Genomic DNA, 20,622 nt, shown 5'->3' on the forward strand with positions numbered 1-20,622 from the left:
TAGAGTACTTTCAGCTGCATCTAATGGTCTTTAAATGCTTCTGATGGTGACTCTGTACTTTAAACTCAAGGTCTAATGACCAAAACAGCTTCTATTTAGAAAATTCAGCTTCTAAAAATGAGCACTGTGTTCTTATTTCAATTTGAGAGATACTGAGGAATCTCCTGCTGCTCTTGGGCTTATTAGTCACTGGTGTTCACACACCCTGAATTTGCAAGAGATTATGAATCCCATTTAGAGGAGAACATTCTGATTTCAGCTGGAGTTCATTTGCTCATCAAAGTAGCACAACTCTTTTGAGACTGTTACCAGAAACTTTCCTCCCACTCCAGAAAGATTTACTAAAGTTAATAATAGTTTGAGAAATCCAAGCCTTTAGAAAATGATGTCAAATTTATCTCAGAAATGTGAATGCTTGTAGACTAGTGAAAAACAACAGACATTTCCTGGGTTAATAACCAAACCAAATTAAACCAAACCAACAAAAGCCAAAGCAAAGAATTTGCCTATTAGTACCTTTGCAATCAGTTCCCCCTCCCTAGGGAGTTGTGAAGCACATAGAAAATTTGCAGTGAAGAGTGGAAGAAGCACAACAAAAAGCAGTACATATATATAAACACATAACTGAATATTAGTGGTTTGGTTTACTTTATGTGCATCTTGCCTGCAGTGTGACAAGGTAGATGTTGTAGCACAGTTAATGTTCCTTTGTGTGAAGAAAGTCTCAATATATTTGAAAGCAGAAAGATTTGGAACACATTCTGTTAAAGTCAAAGCTGAAAGATTTAGTAGTTATGCTAGTGAGAAAACTAAATACACACCCAAATATACGGATCTCTTTTGTTTTTTCCACAATAGGCTTTGAATTCTGATGCCAATTATTGATTCGTTATGCTGTTTTTCATAGCTTTTTTCAGAACACAAAGCTGAGTTTTTCCAGGCCAGACAATGTTTGGGTTTTAAGAGCTATGAAAAGGTAAAAAAATACAGAGACATACATAGCTATAGATATACCTGTATTGCTCTCCCGAGTGACTGTATAAAGCAGGGTGAAACTAACAGTGAAGTTTTGGGTTTATTTTAAGATTATACTGTTGCTCAAGGCTGATTGTTAGCATCAAAGCCATGGAATGTTGTTTGACGTGCATGTGCTTATGTTTTTGCTTTTCTCAAGGGCAAGGAATACAGGCTGATTTAAAAACTGGAAGAGAGAAAGAAATTGAAGCTTTGAATTAATCTGTAAAATGCATGTTCTGTATTTTTTTTTTTTTTCCTTTTGTTTAAATGGCACATGCTCAACAATCGTGGCTGGAATGAGTGATTTTTGGCAGGCTAAATGTCTCACAGTTAAAGTATTTGGATGAGTTGAGTTAATACCACAAACCTAGTCAAAAATAATCTATTGGAATGCACCTGTTTGCGATGAGATGTAACTGTCTTATACCTGTACAAATACTTATGATGGAAGTTCATATCTCTGAAAGTGCTAAGGTTTTCGTATCATTTTGTCCTTGTCTAAAAACGTAGCACAAAAGATTCATATGTTAGTATGCTACACTCAAAGGATGTTTTACTGGAAATGAATACATTTTAAAGCAGTGTGCATTTGGTTATTAGTAGGTAATGGAAAAAGGGGCGTGTAGTACCTTCTCCAGGAACAGCTTCTGTTGCCTGCCAGATGGGCCATTCTGCATCTATTTAAAAGTATAGAAAGTGCTATCTTAAGAAACCAAGCTATATTTTATTATTTTACATGTATAATTTCTGAGTACAGAGCCATTTTTATCAGCAGTAATGTAATAAACCAATTTAATCTTTTGGATGCGAAGTTGAATATCTGAAATCACATCAAAATATGGACTGCTTAAGGGTAATACAGAGCTGGAAGAAGGAAATAAATCGAGTGATTGAATTGTTATAAGCTACTAAGGTATCTTGCATAAAGATGAATGAGGATTAGGAAAAGATAGAAAACATTGAGGTTAGAGTAGAATCAGCAAGATCTTTAGTGATCCAGTGACTTTCAGTGAGTATGAATTCAGTGAGAATACTTCTGACTTTTGATCATATCCTTTCTGTAAAACTCACATGCATAAACTCCTATGATTTTATGAGAGCAGTGTTTTGGGAAGAGATTGAAGTGTTTGAAGTGAAATGTAGTAAGTAAAATTTCATTAGGGAGTCTAGTGTGGAGAATCGGAGAACACAGACCATATTCAGCAAATATTACCTATTTCATTTGCAGTTTCTAAAAAGCACTGTTTATTGGTAAGTTCTCATCTCCACTCTTAAACCATTATTGCCCATGACACAATACCTGTATAACTCACCAACATGCTATTTAAGCGCTGTCTTCACTCTGTCACACACTCTGATACGATAAATATCTAGCATTTCTTCCAGTTGTGTGACTGGAAAGGTACAATACTAAAGCATTTTAAGGTAATTGCAGAAGGGCAAGGGAAGTTGTGGAGCATTGAGCCACAACTCAGCTAGGAAACTGTACTTTCTGGTGAGGAAATTGACCTTGAAGAACATTGATATATTGCATATCCACTGTTGTTTCCAGAGGGAGGTTGGGGGCTGAAGAATGTCTTGACAAAACATGAAGATGACAGTTAGTTTGGTTTATTTTTAAGCTTAAAAAAAATATAGAAAAATGTTTAATGAAAGTATTCTAACCAGCCATGCTGGCTCTAATCAACAGTTTCCTTCTCATCCTTAATCATATTTAATCCATTTGCAAATAAGTCAACTCTACATCTGATATAAGAATGTTAAATGCATACTGTTTACGTTGTAAAGTGCCCACAGTTACTCTTGCATGGGCAGGTAAAGCTGGAATAATGAGCTCTGAAAATGGACTTACATGAAACACTGATACTTTTTTATCTGGTTGGTTTTTTTAATGTATATATGTCCTCTCTCTCTATACATATATATATAAAATTATGTTCTTTAAAAGACCGAAGTAACATGTTTTGAAAAAAAAATCATAAAAAACACAGAGACTGGATGAAAATTTACTGTTGTAAAGGTGAAATCATTGATTTTTACATAAAATCAGCCAATTGCTCTAGCAAGACTCACCACCGTGCAAGAAGCCCCATCAGGAAGGGGACATGAAAGGTTGTTAGAAAATCTGTACAGAATTTAGATTAGCTACTTTAGTGTACTTATATAAGTTTTAATATCTTCCTTAATAATAAAATTCATTTATATCCCAGACGTCAGGTTATTGGTCTCTTGGCCTCTTCGAGGAAGTAATTGAGCACCTGTATAGGGACAATGGGAATTGAGGAGTTCTGATTAGTTTTCTCTAGTTATAAATTATTTATCACCTCATTCCATTTCCCTCTTACTCCTATTGGGATATTTTCACAGTCATGTTGCATAATAAGAAAGCGAACACCAGAATTCTATTTGCTATGGTTCACCCTCATGAGCCATTTAGTGTTTTGTAATTCCACAGAAAAAGCTAGCTGATGAGTGGAAATGAAGTGAGAGTTTTATAGATGTGTTCTGTTATATGATTTCTTTTTTAAAAAAGGCAATGGCTGAGTCATTTAAAAATGGATAAATTGGCTAACAAATCCTAACCTGTGCTGTTATACAGGACATCTACTACTGAAAGAGCAAATAACTTTCCTACTACCAAAATATATACATCAAAATACATACAAAATTCTTATAATTATTCATCTTGTAAGCTAACACCACATCTTAACATAGCTTAATACATTTAAAGAGTACTTCTGTATATTCCATTTTGGAAAATAGCTTTCTTAGAGTGCAATGTTATAAAATGGTGATCTGGACGCTTCTGTGATTTTTCGCATCCTCTTCTTTCTGCATACCTTTAAACTTAAAGGAATAGATCACAGGTTTTTTCCTACCATCTACAGGTGAGACAAGATGGTGATGGATATTTTAAAAGTTTCAAGAACATAGTAGTTTTTGTCCTATGAATAGAAGATTAACTTTTTGTACTCTTTGACTCCAGTCCACCAGTTTGAACTAAGACCTATAGGTCAGTGGCTTCTCAGACTTTTCATTTGTCAGATAAAATTCAGTAACACAAAATATGGTGTCACGTATTTGGGGGTGGATGTAAAAGAACCTACAAAGAACAAAACATTTAGAAGCCAAGAACTTGTTAGTTGGAAAAGACTCAATGGAAGAAGGATGTGGCTGTAACATTTGTTCATAGCACCACTAGGACCTGCCAAGATGATAGAGTTATACAAAAGGCAAATACAATAGTATTTAATAATAGTATGCCAGAGCAAAGCTATAAAGAGATCATAAGCTGAATATTGTATATGGTTCTAAGATTTCATGTTACACAAAGATGAATTTAAATGAATTCCAGCTCCAGGTTCTGCAGCAACCTTCCAAGGTAGAAAAGACACCAGACTCCTGTAACTGCAAGTTACAAGAAATGGATGCCTGTGGTAGCAGAGAACTACACTGAGTGGCCCAGGGAGTTCTCTTAGCTCAGTTTTTCTATATTCCTTTAGCATTATTCTTATAAATCACCGTTGCTGTATTCCTGGAATACTGGATATGCATAACTTCCTCACATGGGTTCATGTCTGCTGGGTTCAGTCCTTCCTTACGTCACCTGGAGAAGGTGCCTGGTTTCCCACCAAATATTGACTTGTTTAAGACCTGAGACAGACAGTGTAGCTGTGTCTTGTGTCAAGTTAATAGTAAGCTTTGTTTAGTGGTATTTTAAAAAATACTCTAATTCTTCAAGCTGTGAAGTCAGTTATGAAGCTTGCAATGACCTTAATTATTAGAGGAGTCTATGGCACACATCTTGCATAGTAATTATTGCTATATTTTAAGGGTGACAGGAACTCCTCATAGATTAAAGTTTCATCTAAAGAGACTATATAAATGATAGTATGTTCCTCACCTCCTGAAGAGACAATGCCTCCCTGAGGCCACACATATACCTTATTTATTGGTCTTTATCACGATAATTGTGGGAGGCAGTAATGCTGAACAGTAAACCTTGACATCTATTTGGCTTATTAAGAATAATTTACATGGTTTGATGCCCTTGTTTTCTTCCCCACATTATAAAATCAAGTGAAACAAAACTGTGCCTCTTTTATGATGCCAATAATATGATATGCATTCAGGGAAAAAAATTAGTTACATGTTAAATCCAGTCTTATGGACAAGGACTGGGAGAAAAGTGCTGCTGCTGAGTGACACTTCCAGTAATCTGATCACTAGAAACAAGGAAACAAATTGAAAGGTTCTACAGCTAATTTAATTTGCCAGAACACATTAATCACATAGGGCCAATGCTGCCCTCAAACTAGTAAATTCAGTTTCAACTGATACAATGGAGATTGCATGCAGATGCCCAATGGCAAAATTAAGATGCTAATTTGGATATCCCCCAAAGTTTAGTAGTAGTTCTTTTCACTGTTCCATAAGAAAGTAATTATTTTTGGTGGAACAGATAAGAAAACATCTTATTTGTTTTGAAAAAAGATAGACACATAATTTGCAACTTCAAAAGGTAGCTCTTCAGAGGGAAGACTTCAGGTCAGATCTTCACTTAACGCACTGTGATACAGCCAGGTAGGTAAAACCTGACACATAATATTTTTTAAGTGTTCCTGGTTTTCATTACATCAAATCCAAGTTTATGATCTAACAAAGTTCGAGTAAGAGTACTATAAATTCTGAAAACAGAGAAAATCCAGATAATTTGTAAAGAACAAGCAAGTAACTGCTTCGTTTTAAGAAATATCATTAGTATATCTGAAAATCCCAATGACGTTCCTTTTTATAGACTGGAAGAAAGAGGACTCTGCTGAATAACAGAAGTGTTTAATTAAGAAGTATTGTATTATCTGTAAAATGAGCATACTTGAAGACTAGGGAAATAAAATTGTTATCTATATATTGATAATAATTTTTTACTTACAGTGTTTGCACAATACTAGTCCTTAGTCTGACACTGAAGGTGAACACAATATTCATATGGAATTGATGGAAACTTGAAAATTACGTTGAAAGATACATTCCACAGGGTCTTTTTTTGCTGGGGTTTTTGGTGATGGTTGTTTGTTTGGGTGGGATTTTTTGCCTTTTTTGTTTGCTTGTTTCATTTTTTTTTCTTTGTGGATATAGATTTTGAGAGTAAAAAGGAGTAGATAGTATACTAATACACTAGTATACCATTGTATAAATTCATTGATTCCTAAACAATATAATTACATTCTATAGTCTCCTCACATTTTTTCTTACAAATGGTAACTGAGCCTCATTAGAGCAGCAAAACCACCTCATTTGTTGTGTTGTTTGTTTTTAAACAATCCAGCCAACAAAGAAAATTCTTCTACTTTCCATTCTTATCCAAACTTGACTCCTGCAAATACTGAAATAGTTTTCTACTGAAATGTGACACTATGTCAAAATGCATGGAGCACTTTGAGAAAAAAGTACTTTAGTTCTGAAAAAAAAATTAAAATACTTTCATAAAAATGAAGTATGCATATACAAATTTCTGTTCTAGAGTGAAATGCATTAACATGCATTGTGTTCACAAACATGAACTGAGTCATAATTATGGCTTATACTGTCTGGCACTAAGTTAGATTTTTCCAGTCCTGTGCAAATGAAATTCCTCTTATATTTGCAGTTAGAATCAGGATCCATTATGTTCCCTTTTCTTTCTTTCCATTCATAGGAATGGCTAACAGAAATATTTTTTAAAAGACTTCCAACACTTTATTTTCTTATCTCCCATTAAAAAAAAAATCTATTGCTCTTTGTTGTACATTGTTGGGTTTGCTTTTTTAAACTCTAATAGTTCAGTTCAATCACTAAGCTGATAAAGCATCAATTTTAGTCAGCTCCTTTCAGCAGTTCCCTTCAGCCATCTCCACTACATCCTGAAACGAGAGTAGTGCTGAGTTACTTATTGATGAGGAGAACATCTATGGAGAAATCACGGCCTTGTGGCCAAGAAGGCAAATGATATCCTGAGGTGCATTAGGAAAAGTGTGACCAGCAGGTCAAGGGAAATGATCCTCCCCTTTTACTGCTGAGGCCACATCAGGAGTACTGCAACCAGTTCTGGGTTCTCTAGTTTAAGAAGGACAAGGAATGACTGGAGGGAACCCAGCCGAGGGCTACAAAAATGATTAGGGGCCTAGAGCACGTTTCTTATGAGGAGAGAGTGAGAGAGCTAGGGCTGTTCAACCTGGAGAAGAGAAGGCTGAGAGGGGACGTTATCAATGTTTATAAATATCTCTAGGGTGGGTATCAAAAGGATGGGACCAGACTCCTTTCAGTGGTGCCCAATAAGAGGATGATGGGCAGTGGGTACAGACTGAAGCATAGGAGGTTCCATCTGAATATGAGGTTGTGGAGTCTCCTTCTCTGGAGACATTCAAAACCCACTGGATGCATTCCTGTGCAATCTACTCTAGGTGAACCTGCTTTAGCAGGTGGGTTGGACTACATGATGTCCAGAGGCCCTTCCAACCCAAAACATCCTGTAATTCTGTGATTCATAGACTCAGACTGCTTGTTTGTCAGTGTGCTAAAAAAAAAAAAAAAAATAAAAAAAATTGTACAAGAGCATTCCATTCTTCATTAAAAAACATATTAAGCAGCACTTAAAAATCTGATATCTGTCTATGCCCTCAGAGAGCAGATGAATAGGATCACTAGAGAAATATTAGACACTTTTCTAGTATCATATTTTAATTAACATTGATTAAAACAACACTTTATATAAACCAAAACATTATTTCCTTCATAGAATACAGTAAAAAATATTTTTCAAATAAATTGTTGTATTGCAGCAGCTACAAAAAATACAGCAATAGTTCATCATCAAATTGTGCAACTTGGTAACCAAATGTTAAAGTGAAATACTATTACCTTTATCTGCTCACTAAGTGTTTTTCCTCAGTCCATTCTTCCCAATCTGAATGTTTTTCCTTTGCTTTTTTATCCTAAGTAAGGCAAAATTAGAGTTTATGTTACATATTGACCTAGGAGACTTCAGCATAAGTTTGGTTTTGTTCCCTCCCTTAGGTATTTGCTGTAAGTTTATATTAAAGTAGTAATGAATGAAGAAAAAGTTTTAAATAGGGAGAGTTGCATAAATGATATTTAGGATGCGATTTTTCTTTTTTCACTGAACAATATGATTTTGTGTTCACAAAAAAAATTTTCACAAGATCTATTCCATTTAAATTTGACAGGTGGATTTAAGGAAAAAAAAACCCAACAAACAACAAACACCTCCCCCCCCCCCCCCCCAACAAAACAAAACAAAACAAAACACAAAAAAACCCCACAAAACAACAACAACAAAAACAACCAAACAACCAAAAAACAAAACATCAAAACAGCTGAACAAAGTTAATCCTTTCACATTATTTTTTTCCCAACTGAAAGATTTCAATTTTGATTTTGAAATAATTTATCATTTTGAATTTTTCCAAAATTAAATTATCCAAATAATTATTAATACAAAAGAAGTAGTATCTACACTTATGTTTTTGATCATATGAACAGCATATTTTCAAAGTAAATTTTCTTATCATCTCAATACCATGATCTGCTTAACATTGTATATAAGCTCTCATGGCATTCACACTGGATTTCCTTTTGTTGACTCTAAACCAGAAGACAGGCATTAGGAGTGTGCCTGATGTACCACAAAAGCTAACAGACACTTGAACCCAGGCCAAACTACTGTAGAGCAAACACCCTCAAATAATTTAAATAAGGCATACTCAGCATCAACTCTTTCACCCTAAAGATCCATTCCTCTCATGCCACATCGTTTGCTAATGTAGACACAGGCCTTGAGCTCTTATGAGGATGAAGTGGCAGGAAAGCAAACACAAGTGACATCTAAACAAAAGTTACAGAGATACTCTACCCAGAGGCTGACCCTTTCTCCTTCAGGGAAACAAAATACAGGGCATTCTTGGAAATGGTAGTTTCTGAAAGGAAATAATGGAAGAAAAACAACCCAACATGAGTTTCCAGAGTGAGTATTCCTCAAATAAAGCAAATAAAAAGGTCTAACACGTTCCCTGAGAAGACAGACAGTGGTGTAGCATCAAATATCCAAATTAATTACAGATGTCATAGGTAGCATGCATTTCAGAATATCCTTATTAGAAATCACTTTTTTTTTTTTAAAGTGAAAATCAAAATCTATCTAAGAAAAGGGCCATAAACACTCAAAGTCTGTAGAAAATGCTATAACATGAGTAAATGATAATAATAATAAAAAAAAATCCACACCTTAATGTGTCTTGCTCATAAAAAGGCAACAACTGAGAATTGATTCTTTTTACACTGTGTAAGTAGCTTCACATGAAGAAAATACACGCCACTAAAGAGCTGTTTAATCTAGAGGGAAAAGCATACTGAAAAAAAAAATGTCTTGAAGCAAGAACTTAACTATATTCAGATAAAAATAAAAATAAAACACACCAATTTAACAGTTCTGGAACAAATTACTAGAGGCATGGAAGATTTTCTGTCTCTTTGTATCTTTTAACAAAGACTGACTAACTTCTTTAACAGGAGGCATTAGCCAAATACAAATTAAAGAACACATTATAGTCATTGAGTAAAATTTTAATACCTGTGATACAGAAAGGGTTACACTGAACTGAAATAACAGTTTCTGTGGTCTTTAATTACAAGAAGTTTTCAGTTTTGGGGGAAAAAAAATCCCTCCCAGTACAACTTATGTAGTCTGCTGAGATGATTGATGCCTCTTTCCCATCAGTATAAATGGATCTTTCATGACATTTAAAACACAGTAAACAAATTCAGTACATTGTTAGACACTTTTAGTCAATTTTTAATTTGGCTGGTTACATCTAGTTTTACCCTCAGTAGGAGTTTTTCTGTAAATTATTTTAAAATAAATAATATTGTACAGTTTTTTTTGTGATATATATACTATTGAACTAAGAGAAAAGGAATAAGAGAAACATAGTTTAAACCTTAGTATTTGTTGGCTTGTGCGGGCAAAAACTCTTGAGTTTTCTACATTGATGAAGTGGGAAGATTAAACATATGTTTGTACTTGCTACCATATTTGTTTGCATATGCTGCCTTCTAGATGATCATATGGTACTTTTACCTTTTGGCAAGATTACATATTCCAAAGAAATATTACAATGTGATCAAAGTTTGTAAAATGTAGTTATCCTATATTAGGCTTCCTTCATCTGTTTATTGTATAGAAACACAAAAACCATACAAAAATAATTAGATGCATTGAAATTAGTTTTTCAGTGACTTCAGTTCAAGCATGACTATATGGATTCTGTATGGTACATTGAGCTCCAGATTTACAAAAGCAATGTATCCTTTGGAACCATGCATTGGCTCTGGAATCTAGAATAATCAGTATCTATAGACCAATGGCTCAATAAGATAATCTCTCACCAAGTCCTTTGGCTTTAAATCAACAAAGAAGAGATTGGAAAGGGCCAGCTAGGACAACTGGCAGGAGCTGACAGCAGTAGCCACCTAACTAGTATATTGCTGGCTTTGACATGCAAGGGGGCAACTAACTCTGTCTGGCATAAGCAGGTGACATGTTCACTGGTTAGCCACGGTTTTAAACATAAAAATAGCTCTTTTGACAAATCGCACTATGTTTTCAATGATGTACTGAATTCAAACAAGACACTGAGTATTACATTTGCCAGATACAATGAATAATCCATATCTTTGTGGTTCAGTTTGATTTAGTTTTGTGTAAATGAGAAAATTAAAATAGCCTTGCTGAGAAAACCCTCTGTGTGTCTTTTGTATTATTGTGTCTCCCGTGAAAAATGGCGATTGCATCGGATCATAAAACACAATCCTACACAGAACATAAGGGAAAAAATATAGTCTGGACTTTTTTTAATATAGATTGCTTTGTCAGCAGATCAAAAATGTAACACACTGACTGCAGTGGCTCAGATCAAGGATTCATTTAGCCCAATACTCTGTGGTTTAGGTGACCATATGATGTCCTCTGGTTTCAGAACAGACTGTGAAGAGCTAGTCCCATTTACTTATTCCTTGTCACTCAGAAAATTACAGAAATTACTATCTGTTATTTCTATTGCAACATTAAGAGTTCAAGTCTTCTTGGTTGTTGGTTGGTTTTGTGGGGTTTTTTTCCTCATATCGAAGTTTCCAAATTTTCTTTTGTTACCCTTCTATCACTCTTTTCTAGTTCTGTTAGCTCTTTTTTGATATTTGTACAATAATCAGGTTTATGCAGAGACAAAATGATACTTTTTATTTTCTGTTATCTAACAACAAACTGTAAAATTTGGTTTCTTGTTTCTTTTTTTTTTTTTCTTTTTTTTTTTAGACTGCTGTTGAGCACTGGGGCAAGACTTTCTCAGTACTATATATCACTATATATCCACCTCATCTGCAGTGAGCAGGGACATTTTCAGCTAGATCAGGTTGCTCAGAACCCTATCCTGCCTGGTCTTGAATGCTTCAAGGGCTTGGGGCTTCTAGAACTTTTCTGGGCAATCTGTTCCAGTGTTTCACCACACCCATTGTAAAAAAAGTCTCCCTCACATCTAGCCTGAATCTCCTCTCATTCAGTTTAAAACCATTGCCACTTGTTCTACCACAACAGGCCCTGTTGAAAAGTCTGTTCCCATCTTTCTTATAGACTCCTTCTAAGTACTGAAAGGCAAGAGTAGGTTATCGCTGGAGCCTTCTCCAGGCTGAACAACCCCAACTTTCTCAGCCTGTCCTCATAGCAGAGGGCTTCCAGCCCTCTGATCACTTTTGTGGCCTCCTGTGGCCCCTCTCCAACAGGTCCGTGTTTTTCCCGCACTGAGGGCTCCAGAGCTGGATGCAGGACTCCAGGAGAGGCCTCAACAAATCTGGTTGCTTAAGACAAAAGCTGGCTTAATAATGGGACTGCCTGGGGCAGTCTTATTTTTAAGAAGCAGTAATTTACACAATCTTATTGAATGAATGAGCAACAGAGCCCCAGCCAAATAATTAACTGCTTTGGAACATGTAGGTGTTAGTCTAGATCTTGTTACTAATATGTAGATGTAGATTTACTTGTATATGAAGGTCAGGAAGCTTTCCCATTAGCAAAGCTGACTGAGGAACTGACTTTTTGGATGATGTGAAGCAGGAGTTTTGTTCTGCAGGGGGCTCTAAAGCTTACGTCACAACTGGATTGAGTTCACTCTTATCCACAATGTCAATTTGCTACTTTTGTAATGTAACTGTCAATCAACTTCCCTCATAGCTGAGAAAAGGGATATGAATATGCTGATATCTATTCTTTGTGACTCACGTTCTGCCATGGAAATAAGAAGTTGTCTCAGCTAAGTGGGAAATAAAATATAAAACAACTCTAGTAATGTTCGTTGTAGGAAGGTTTAAAAGCTATCTAGCCTTTGCAGTCAGTAATAATACAAATCAACATGCTAAAGTAGCTGGGCATGAGGCAGCAGCTTGGTGTTGTATCAGGCTTGGAAATTCACTAAGCTACATTGTGGTTTTTGGAGGTTGCAGTTAATGATCTCGCTTTTTTATTATTCAAATTACTATGCTTTGAAAAGAAATCTAAAATAAAAGGAGGAAGATGCTGATTTATTAAAAAAAAAAATGGTAACAAACAAGCAAGAACTCTATCATTAGAATGGTAAAACATCATATAAAATTTGATGTGCTCCATTTTGGCTACTAGACTAGATGTTTAAATGCATTAGACCAGAACAGACAATGATAAATGGACATACTGGTACCTGTACATACTCATTTCCAAAAGGACAATGCAACAAATAATGCCTTTAGTGATACTACATTATATAGATCTTGCTTAGGAGAACAAAATCCTAGCTTTGCCTCGCACAACAGTTGTTCCAATTCGACTTAGGTGATCCAGATAGCATTATGCCATGAATACAGTGGTCTCTGAACCTCAGTAAAATAAAAATTTGAAATGCTACCTAAAAAAAATGAAATTCTATTACAAAATAGGGAACCTTTGCTAATAATCAGAAGTGTTAATATTCTGCTTTGCTTCATGGTTTCCACATATTTGGTTTATATGTGCTTTTCATTTTTATTGATACCAAATATTTTACAGACCCATGGAAGAAAGAAAAATGAATAGTCTCCTTAAGAAAATATTTTTTCCTAAGGTCAACTACACTTACAACTGAATGTGTATTCTATTTCCCATTGTATTGCCTGTGTAATAACTCAGAGTAAATGATAATGTATTATTCTGTAAGTCCATAACCTTAGAAAATAAGAGCCCAGTTGGTGCTTGACTTACAAGAGCAAAACAAGCTTACAGAGCACAGGTCTGTGTTGTTTGGCAAGTAGTCAATAAAACTGTACCTTATGACTTTCTTTCCTAAAGGTTCTAATCAAAACAATTTATTTCAGGCATGTAAACTCTGCTTTTTAGACTGCTGTTATTGTCAGAGTACGGTATCAGCATCCACAGTAGCTGCAACCATGTTAAACTGAGTCCCAGAGCTCCCCCATCTGTCTCAGTAATAGACAGATTTCCTGCTAGATCAATGCAGTGTGTCAGCTACAGTAAAAAAGTTGTGGGGTTTTTTTTCCACATTTTACTAGCCTTTACAATAGCTGTTTTAAATAACTGAAATATTTTCAACTCCAAACACTGTATTTCAAAGAAAAATAATTAAAAGTATCATTCTGTGTGAGAGAAAGGAATGCAAATCAAAGGCCCAACTATACATAATGAAATTGCATAGAAAAGTGTAGGCAAGTATTTAGGAAATTAGAGATATTTAAGGTGAATGCATGCAGCCACAGGGAATTGGTTTTCATGGTTAAACTGTTCCTGGTGCATCTCTGAACTATGTTTACTTAGGGCTGAAACAGAATATATAAATGTGTATAGGCTAGCTACTTTTCTTGAAGTTTATGGCCATTTTATTTTAGTAGAGTAACTAAACACCTTTCACTCTAGAGATAAGGCTTAGATAGGATGCATGCTAAATCTACAGATCACTGAATTAATGTTTTGATGCAGCTGCCTCGATAAAATCTGCAATTAGATCCCAGCCTAAGCAATCTGGAAAAAAAAAAAAAAAAAAAAAAGAAGAAGAACAACAACTGCAAACTGTTTTTTCTGCAGCCCCCATGAAGGAAACAACCTCAAAGAAAATGAAGAGTCTCCTATTTAGTCACTTGTTGTGTAAACACAGTGGGTGTCCACCTGCCCTGTCACGCTGTCAAGCTTCAGAGGTTGATGTTACTCTCTAAATGAGCACAGTTCTGATTTCTCCCATATGAAATATCTTTCAGGTGAGATATCAGGCTAGATAACTTTCCCTGGACGTTAAAGGGAAAAACAAAGCAAGTAAGATATGAAGTACATATGGAGGCACTCTTAGTGTATGGCGTCTTTGGTACCACTGACTGTCTCAACGTATCTCCTAACACACAGGGCATGCTTCCTTCCAGTAGGACTCACTTCACCCTTAAAGGTGTAGTCAAAAAAGAAAACAGCTTCTCTGCTCTTTCATATTGACTGACCTTTTCCAGCTAATTTCCTGTCAAAGAATAAGCAAGAACTTTAATATTGTGGGACACCCAAGTTTTGTAACTGGGGAAACACTATTGGGTTGTCAAAGGGAACATAGCAGCTTGGAGAAAAGGTTTTTAAATAGTTAAACAGTTAGGTGGATGATGTAAAAATAACATTAGCAATCAAATTCTTCATGGTTTTGATGTTTTGTGCTTTGTTAGAGACACAAATGGCAATAAAGTGTTTGTATATGTATATATATATATATATATATATATATATATATATGCAAAGGTTTGCAGGATTTCAAGTTTTATTTTTTTTTTTTTTTATAGGAATACCATACAAGAGAGCAGAGAAAACACTCATGTATCTGGTCTTCTGAGGTAGTTGTTAAGATTAGAGGATCTCTGAGTACTTGCAAATCTTGTTTTCTTCAATTAAACACATTCTATACCTTTACCAGAACAAACAGATATACTGTGTCAGCCCATTGTTCTGTGGGTCTCAGAGTGCCCAGATGTGGTCATGCCTATTCATCTGTGCACTCTGTGTCAGAACCAACAAGGACTGACTCTACCTATGGAAGCAGGAACCTTTCAGAAAGCAAGCAAGTATTTGTCCTCCCACTTTATAACTTCTATCTGTATTTTTATCCTCATTTAAAATTTTGCTGGAATATGCATATTTCAGCAAGGTGAACAGAAAAGCAGTTCTAAACTCCACCACTGTTGAAGGGAATTGTATATGTATCTCTTCAACAATTTTATTGAAAATGTACTTTATTAATTTTTCCTACATGAATGAAATCAGACATTTATTCAAAAAATACGTAGCTGATTGTTGAAGGCATAACAATAGTGTATCCTTACAATTAGAGGTAGTTTGAAACTATTCAGAAGTGTTAGTGCAGGACACACATACATGTTATCCCATGAAAATCCTTAGAAAGGCTACATTTATTTCTATCTTGTTAAACAATTTCAGTACACTCTAAATCTGTGCTGAAGAGGCAATTTCCAGTACAGAATTATTACAGTTTCACTGGTGACACATTTCTGAACAAAGCTACCTACATTTATATGTTATTTTATACTGCTCTTTCTACAATAACATATGTAAAAATGTCCATATAAAATCGTTTCATTATATTTCAGCTTCTTTTCTGGCTCTTCCTTTAGTAGTTGCTCTTTACCTCATATAATGTGAGTAATCAATATGTTCAGCTCAGGTTTGGTGATGAGATGTCCATTATTTTAATTGCATGAAGAAGGAAACAAACAAGGAAAAAATATGAGCTTTATAACAGGAATATTATGCAATAAATATAGTTGTTACTCTAAATATCATATACAACTGAGACAGATGCTGCTATGACACAAAACCATAGCATTATAGTGTAATTTATATCAGAAAGGACCTCTGGAGGTCATGTAGTGCAAACCCCTGCTCCAAACAGACTCAACTAGATCATGTCTATGCAGTCCTAGAGATGGCTAATTTCAGTGATACAGAGAATATAAAATACTTTAGTATATGCAAGCAATACTAAGTGAAAATTAATGTACGCTTATGTGCACCAAAAAACCAATATTCAATTCTATTCAGTCTTCAATCAGATGTAAGCAGATAGGTTTTATGTCAAGGTTATGAACATGTGATATTTGACAAAATCTACAGAAAAAAAATATTTATTGTTGCTGTATACTTTTTCTTGAAAAATTCAACTAAACTTTCAGATGCTTAAGGAAAGCTAGTATTAAAATTAAAACAAACAAACAAACACAGGCCAATACACTAGATCCCTCTAAACCAAGTCTAATGATGAGAAGCACTCATGTTTGGGAAGAGAAAGATAAGACCTCTGCAAGCTGTATGTTAATTTTACCACTATGCATTCAGTATAGTAATGCTGGAAGTGTAAGGAATTATTCAAAGAATCTTATTTGGTATTTGGAAAGGTTATGTCCACATTAGCAACGAGGATGCTACTGTAGAAGCAAGTTTCAAGGACAAAACAATTTAAGCTGAGGACACAAACCTACACTAAATTTATTTCAGAGGGTTTATTTCATCCTAGCTCTAATCAGGTCTGACCTGAACACCTATTAGCAATGGCAGGCTCACTGGGTGCTCTCCTTGGAAGTCCAGTTGAGTTTCATCTGAAGTGAATTCATCTTGCATGCTCTGATACTGCTCTGCAGTGAAAATAAAGATGTGGTAAATGAAAACAAAAATTTTTCTTTAAAAATCAATTCCTCTTTTATGTAAACCACTGACACAGGAGTACTAAAAGAATCAGAATTACAAATACAGCTTCTTAAATGGAGAATTAGGAACCTCAGTTCCTTCCAAGTCCTGGAGAGCAACTTTAGAAAACTGTTTGCCTTTTTCTGGACCTATATTTCCCCTTCTATTGGTTTCAAAACCAATGGTTTAGAGTTGGCTTAGAAATGGGTTAGAGTGATAACCAATGCTATGTCTGTCTTGGCAGGATCCTAAACCCTTGTGCTCATCTACGCACCTGGATCTGAAATCTCAGCATGATATGATTTCACCTTCAACATGACTGGCTGGTCTTATTCAAATTAACTTGACTGTTAAAAGCCACTCCAGTTATTAAAACAGTTAGAGAAGATATTTAAACCTGTGGTCCTTTCTTATGGATCATTTAGGATGGTGGTTGTTTACCAAATATTTTACTAGGTTTAATAAATTTACTAAATCTCTTTTACAAGGAGAGACTATATGCATCCTTTTTGATGGGAGTTTGGTCTTCTCTTTCCCCACCCTGTGATTAATGCAAAATCAAATTGTATTGAATATATGCAATAAATGTATTGTATTGAATATTAGAATATACCTCTCCAGCTCTACAGAAGTCATATCTGAGGAAAAGAGCTATATTACAATTCCCATGCCAAAGAATATTTGCACTGTCAGTTTGATGTAAAATACAAAAGTGGTTTAGGAGTAATACCTTTCTGTCTCTGGGTGAGCATCTAAATAATAAAATTATATACACAGGTTGCTATTATTCTTCGTCAAGGTGGGATAACATTAATAAGAGAGATGTAAAGGCTCACTCCCTCAAAAAAAAAAAAAAGCTAATCAGATTTAGTGATTCTTTCTGAGAGGAAACATGGCATTTTTTTAGAGCAGGAGTACATGACCATTTTTGTTGTCTCATGGCTGGCTACTCTTGCTACTTTTTAATTAACTGAGAGATCAAATTAAGACCTCCTTTTCTCCTGTATTTAAAAGGTAACTTAAATTTGTGTTGCTAGAAAACATGTAAATAGAGCTACTTATCAGCTCTATCATAGCTAAAAGATAGACACTGAAACAGTGGAAACAGCGGAAACAGCTTTTTCCCCCTGTGTTTCTTTTTCATTAATTTATTGATTCTATCTTAGCTTTCTTGGTACTTTAGATTCTGTTCTGAGGTATCTGATTTCTTCTATCCTTGTTTAGGAAAACTGGGTAAGACTACGGATTGTAGACCTGGAAGAAAAGTCATAGTGGCTGGTAGATTGACATTCATTACTACAATACCTAAGTCCTTTTGTTGGATCAAACTTACTTATTACTCCTAAGTATAAACATTTTGTAAGTCAAACAAACAAACAACACACCTACTCCCTTAATCTCTTTGGATTCTTCTTCTTTCTATTGCTAAAACCCACCACAAATCACCTTTTTTTCTACATTTTTTTCCCCAGAAATACCATAGTAAGGGAATGTTATGTCGCTGAGAGTCAGCAGCAAGGACTAGGGACAAGTAATCCTCTCTGCCTCATACTGCAAGACTTTCACATTTTTAAGTTCATTAGTTCATAAAAAATAGTGTTCAGTAAAATCTAGCTGTAGAATTATAGCAGCTCCAATAAATCAGTCTTTAACATAGAAAAAAGTGGCTTTCTAAACCTTGCAGGATTAAACAGCAGATCTCTTCCAAACACCTTGTCCTTACTGCTACTGCTGGAATAGCATAACGCTATTGGAGAAACAAGGTTATTTAATATGTTAGCCGATACACACAGGAACGAGGAAGTCCTTACTGCTAACTCTGCACTTTTTCCAGAAACAGAAATGCAGAGATGCAGACCTTATGATGTCCAAGTATAACACTCTTTAAACTAATACATTCCCTTTCTGATGCACTGTATACAGATAGTTTGCTGCTATTCGTGTTCTCAAATAGGAATTTTTTCAAATTATTCATGGCAAGGACAAATTTTGGTGAGTTTGTTTGTTTTTTACATACATAGCTCTCTACATATGTATGTATTTTGGACAGGTTTGTCATTGTTCACCATGTGAAAAACCTGTGAGACTGGCTTGTAGGAAACAGTGAGCAGAATTTTCCGCTTACATTATCATCAGCTTGTCAACAGAGGCTTTTTGATTTTTGAAAGAGATAGTAGTGCTATATATAATGAAGCTATAGGCAAGCAAGAAGGAAAAATATGAGATTTTTCTTCACAAATAAGCAACAAAGCTGCTCTCCATCTGACTCTGCTTTGGTTGTACGGTTCTGCAAGGGTTACGAGTGCTGGACCTGTATTGTCCACTCTTCACTGGAGGGCCAGAGACGGGACAGCTTGCAAAAGAGCTTTATTTTGTGTTCCTGCAGTGCTGCTGAATCCTGTGAGAGGTTTCTAAGTAGTCTTTTAAATCCACCATGATTGTACCAGTTTTCATATGCTTCCTAGAAATAAACAGGATTAGACTATCAATGCTGTATATGTGTATGTGTGTGCATAGACAGAAAGCAATAGAGAGGGGGAGAAATAAAAATAGTTGTCAGAAATAATACAACCCCATGCAATTGCTACAGCAGTAGCCTGATGAGAAAGCCACCGAAGGTAAAAAAATGCTTATTGTCAGTAGGGGTACAATAAAAAAGGTATAATGCTTTCACCCATTGTGAGGACTTCAGGTTATTTGTTTGTCATTCAATGCTTCTTTGATTGCTCATGTAGTAAAATGTAGTTCCTGTGTTCAGCTGATACTCTGATCAGAACTCAAAGTTCTTTCTTTACTCCAAAGGCAAAAAAGGGGAACAGAGAAAAAGAGTAAAGAAGAGATGCAAAATTAGTCATGAGCATTAAATGATGTTTACCTTTACCATGCAACAGAGGCATTAGCCTTTCAGAAACTTGAACCTTTGGAAGTCACTTGGCTGGGATATTAAGACAAACGAATGCAGCCTCTCTTTGATCTTTAATGCACAGAGAATCTCAGCATTTTCTTCCCCCTTGCTTCTTTTGATGCTAGAAGGTGAGAGTCTTGTTTCTTACCTGGCAAGAACCAGATGGCCAGCAGTGAAACAATTTAACTATGGGTTACTAGAGGTTAAAATTCCTTTTGGAAGCCAATCCAGTGTTTTGTTTGTTAAAGGATAGAAAAGCTGGTTACAATCAGTTGCTGGACTGAAAAAGCTCACCTCCACGGTACTAAAAAGTTGGTTCAGTAATTTGTTGGCTTCTTTGCTATACTAAGTGTTCTCTGACAGCTCAAAAAAAACATTGTCCTGAACAGAAAAAAATGGTGATTTTACTCTCAAGTAGCAATTATCTTCCTCAAACCTCAGATGGCTCTGACACAGCTCATTAACATGTCATGCCTACCAGTTTCACTCTTTCACCCAGTCCTACCTTTTCTCCTTTCCCTGAAGAGCTTTTCTGCTTAGCACAGCTATGTACAATTCTTGCCAGCTCACTATGGATCCTTCACACCACATAAGTGCTGCAAGAGCATTTTTACTGTGTCTGTATGCATGCAGCTTTGCACATGTGCCTTTTCTTTCTGTGCTAATTGCTTAGATACAGAAGACCTGAAACTCCATCACAGCAGACTTTGGATTAAGGTTGATTTAGGTCACTGAGTAGCAGTGATGGTATCTATGCTCTGCAGAAGCCCTACACAGTTTCCTGATGTGTTCTGTTTAATGAAGGGTAGTAATTAACCATGTCCAACCTTGTAATTATTAACATGCAATTGTTAATGAGACTGTAACTTCAGCTGTTACTTTGTGAACACTGATTTAAACC

This window comes from Nesoenas mayeri, assembly GCF_963082525.1.
Source record: "Nesoenas mayeri genome assembly, chromosome: 4".
Classification (NCBI taxonomy): Eukaryota; Metazoa; Chordata; class Aves; order Columbiformes; family Columbidae; genus Nesoenas; species Nesoenas mayeri.